We start from the raw sequence: 4808 nt of genomic DNA, 5'->3' as shown, positions 1-4808 counted from the left end.
CACACACACACACACACATTACAAACACCTAAAGATCCTAAACAACAAAACACACACCTAAAGATCCTAAACGTTACTTTCTGAGACTTCCCTGTTTGCTAAATCTTTTTTAAATTCATTGATAACAATAAGAAGTTTCTTTAGAATTATTATCATTTTTAAAGATCATAAACAGTTCTTTGTCTACATTTTATTTTATTTTATTTTATTTTATTTTATTTATTTGTCTCATTTTATGTATGCCTACTACTATTAGGTCTGTCTATGAAAGATATAGCTATTTATTACCTTTTCAAGCATTAACCCATTTGTGCCCAGATATTTCTGAATGGTTTCATGCATATAGTCATGTTAATAGTGTCCCATGTGAACATGTTCTGCATTTATTTTCCCCAAGTTTTTTTTTTTCCCCTTGAAAATCGTATTTGAATGTACGGCAACTATAGTTGCCGGTGGGCAAATATGTTTTATGCACCACTGCAATGTCACATTTGAATATGAGGAGAGCTTTTAGCATCTAACTCAAAGTAACTGCTTTCAACAGATCAATCTTTATTCATAAACAAATGTATCATGCATAAAAGTCGAAGAACATTCAATGCAAACCCCCAAAAAAGTTGCATTTAGCTTATAATCTCTTGAATATGAAAACACAACAAATCCATTTGTCTTAAAATGGTGGAACATAGTGCAGAACAAAGTGCAGCCATTAAGTTGCCCCAACAGGGTATTGTGTATCAAAAAGTTAAATGAAAATGAATGAATAAAAATAAATAGAATGAAGAAAATATTACATCTATATAATAAAAAAGGTATACCTGAAAGAAAATTACGCATTTAACTGTTTGGTTACCAACATTCTGCAAAATATCTTCTTTTGTGCTCAACAGAAGAAAGAATCTCATAGGTTTGCAACTTGAAGATGACACAATGATGACACAATTTCCATTTTTGGGTGAACTTTCCCTTACGTAAGCAGTTTTAGTATAAGTAGCCTACAAGTAGCCTACAAGGAGTACTGCAGTGAGGGTACAAGCAGTTTTATAAATTTACATAAACATTTGCATACTATACTTTGTGATGTGAATATGTAAAATATCACATATTTTATGAATAGGCACATATTGATTAGGTCTAATGGATTAACCCTGACAAAAGTCCTTGATATTCATGAAATTAATGATATTCTTTTTAAAATATATGATTATTTAAATAATTATCATGTGTAGGCTACACCCCTGATTTTTTATTTATTTATTTACTCATTATTGAACATGCAGGTATTTTCATTCTTAGAGGTGTGTTAGTTAAATGAAAATAAATGAATAAAAAATAAATAGAACGAAGAAAATATTACATCTGTATAATAAAAAAGGTATACCTGAAAGAAAATTACACATATTTTAGGCCCATAGCATTGAATGGCTGACTGTAGTAGGTGATTTCATATAATAATGTAAATGTAAACTCATTACTTGTCTGAATATTAACATTATAATGGAATCATAAGCTACTAGTCATAAAAAGAATTAGGGTCTTTAACCAATTAGAATGAAACGCATCCAAACTGGAAAAAGGGGTCTCAATATTGTGCCCCTTAGAAGACATAATGTCATAAAAGGGAGAAAAAGATAATCTGCAGCAATTAATCCCATGCGTTAGCTCGTTATCTTTCCATTCTTCCTTTTGTGTGACTGACTGAAGTCTGTAAACTGCTGCTGTCCCTTGAAAATGGGAAATTCCCACCCCCCACCCCCCATGGCAAAAGAGGACACAGAAGTGTAGTTGAGCTGGGGAAAGATTGCGCTCTCATCTCCTCCTTTTGACAGATTTATTCCCTATCAAATTAAGGTCTACTGTACAGTAGAGATGTCAGTTAAAGGGTTAAGTTATGTTTTAGGTGGGATATTATGAAAGCAAAATGCAGAAAACAAGACCAATAACCTTGATTTATTAACCTATTAAAACAGTATACCCCATTTCCCCCATGATATGTACTTACAAGTCATTTGCCCACCGGCTATAACTATAGTTGCCGCTTGGACTTTTGACTAAGTACGCAAAAAACTATAGATCTCCTGGAAGATTGTTTTTTTTTTGGATGATTCTAGAGACCTTCATGATTATGTAGATATATGTCAACAAAAAATACTTATTAGTAACATGAAAATGTAATTTCTTTGGGAGGGTTTTGCCTTCGCCATGCTTCCTGGAAGTAGGGGTAGGAACTTGACAGCCTCATGTGACAGGAAGGAAGTGAATACCTTTTTTTTTCTCTTGAAATCCTTTATTTGGTTGTTTGCTTGCATGTCATTGAGAAATAAAACATGGATAACATCTAGAAAAATACTTACAAAAGGAAATGACAACTATGAACTGCGGCAACTATAGTTGCTGGTGGGCTTAAATGGGTTAACAATGCTTTTGAGCTTATTGGTAACCTTTATATTTTGCGATGAATATTTCATTCTCAAGACTCAAGAAGTCTTTTAAGAATAATTCTCATAGACTATTTCCGTATAATGAGAAAAATCAGGCTTTTGTAATTATGAAATACTAAGTCATAATTACTGTATGACATAAAAGTTAAAATTATGAGATACTAAGTCATAATTCTGAAATAAAAAGTCAAAATGACGGCATTCTAGTTATGATATAAAAGTAAAATTGATTGTATAAAACATCATAATTGTGACAAAGGAATAAAAATTGTGAAATAGACAGATTTGTGACATAAAAAGTCAAAATTATGTCATACTGGGTCATAATCAAGGGACAAAAAGTTGTATATTTAGACACTTATAGTCATAGTCATACACACATAGTCATTATTATGAAATAAGTTAAAATTGACATACTACAGTTTTTGCCTATTGCTTGAACACTTTTTGCAAAACTTCGGCTCATTGTGTCAAACCTTTACACACAAGCACACAAGACACAACACTGGGAAATAAACCATTCACATCTATGTCGAACTGAAACTGCGATCAAAACCTAACAATCTTTTGTCAAAATGTCACTCTGATGACAAAATGATACACACTTGCATCATATGAATACACTTTCAGATTAGCAGCAACACACTACTGTACTTTATATAAAACACTGCAGTTTTTAATTTTCACTGTTTTTCAGTTCATCAGTTAGCATTATGTGAAGCTCAATGCAACACTTACAGTTTTTGTTCAGTTTTTTCCAAAAAATGACAACAGCCAAAAATGAAAGTACTGAAAGGTTACAAATGACATCAACTCAATACTGCACATCACAGTACTATACAGTACATTACAGTACAGTACAGTAAATGCAGTAATGCAAAAATAATACAAAAATAAACCACAAAATACACTACTGTAAATACAGAAAAACAGATCCTGCCGTCTGTTTGGGTCTGGCCACAGGATCTCATCAACGTCACAAGTGATATTTTCTCCTGCTAAGCAATGGGGAAAATAACGCCTTGTGTGCCGAATCCATCCATGGATTGACGTTGCCTCAATGTCTCCGCATGCCTCTTCCATTGCCTGTAGAAGAGGCATGCGGGCATGTGGTTGGCTGATTGGTGATCAGTTTTGTAAGTAAATGTTTCCAGGTGTGTGTCTAAGTGTTTTCAATCACCCAATGTGTTTTGTATTTTGAATAGATGTGTTTTCCCAATGGTACCCATGAGATTTCATTTATGAATGAAGTGTCTTATGTATGAAATAGTGTGTAGTGTGCAGGAGCAAATGTGTTGCAGAATTGCAACTGAAGTGCAAAGCAGCGCTTTTGTTTAAGGTATGGTTACACTGTGTTTAAGGTATAGTAACAAAAGCTTCACGTTTTGTTACTTTGGTCTATAGTGTTCAAGCAATAGGCAAAAACTGTAAATCATAATTATGACATAAGTTACAATTATGACAAAAATGTACCTTGTCATGTCAGAATGATTTTTTTATTTCAGATTTTCAAGTATGTCATCATTTTTACTTATCTCATAATTGTGATTGACTAAAAAAAAAAAATTTCTTATGTGACAGAAATGGGCTTCCATATACATATAATCTCAATAAGAACTATCATGAGCTCATTTTACAGTTTATTTGAGTATTTTGTTTTATTTGTACTATTGTCCTCTGTTTTAATGCAGTGCTTACAGTTATTTATTTAAATAAATAAATGTAAAAAAATTCCAACTGAACCTAAGTGGACACTTTTAATAACCACAAATGTTTAAATGTTATATGTGGGGGGAAAAAAACTAAAATAAAAACAGTGGCTTCCATAAGTAAATTTATAGACAGTATTTTGCGACGTATTGCATGGTAATGCTTTTTTAAAGAAATGTAAGATGACTATAAAGTAGCCCAGGCAATACTTTGAAAGTTCTTGCAGAGCTATAGGAAACTGCGGTCTACACAGGATTACGACACCGGCAGCATATTTCTATTCAGCAGAAGTGAAGCAGGTGGGTGTGTGCTGGAGGGTTCTTGCAAGGTCACCTTTGTATGTGTATGTGTGTGTGTGTGTGAGAGAGAGAGAGAGAGAGAGAGAGAGAGAGAGAGAGAGGTGTGTGTGTGTGTGTGTGTGTGTGAGGTGTGTGTGTGAGAGGTGTGTGTGTGTGTGTTTGTGCGTGTGTGTGTGTGTGCGTGTGTGTGTGCGAGTGTGTGAGAGAGGTGTATGTGTATATGTGTGTGTGTGTGTGTGTGTGTGTGTGTGTGTGTGTGTATGTGTATACGTGTGTGTGTGTGTGTGTGTCTGAGAGAGGTGTGCGCGTTTTTGTGATAAATGAGGACATCAATTTGTATAATGACAAAGGTATGACA

This window comes from Sinocyclocheilus grahami, unplaced genomic scaffold, assembly GCF_001515645.1.
Source record: "Sinocyclocheilus grahami isolate Dianchi unplaced genomic scaffold, SAMN03320097.WGS_v1.1 scaffold58.1, whole genome shotgun sequence".
NCBI classification, from domain to species: domain Eukaryota; kingdom Metazoa; phylum Chordata; class Actinopteri; order Cypriniformes; family Cyprinidae; genus Sinocyclocheilus; species Sinocyclocheilus grahami.
Note: the sequence above shows the minus strand (reverse complement) of the source record.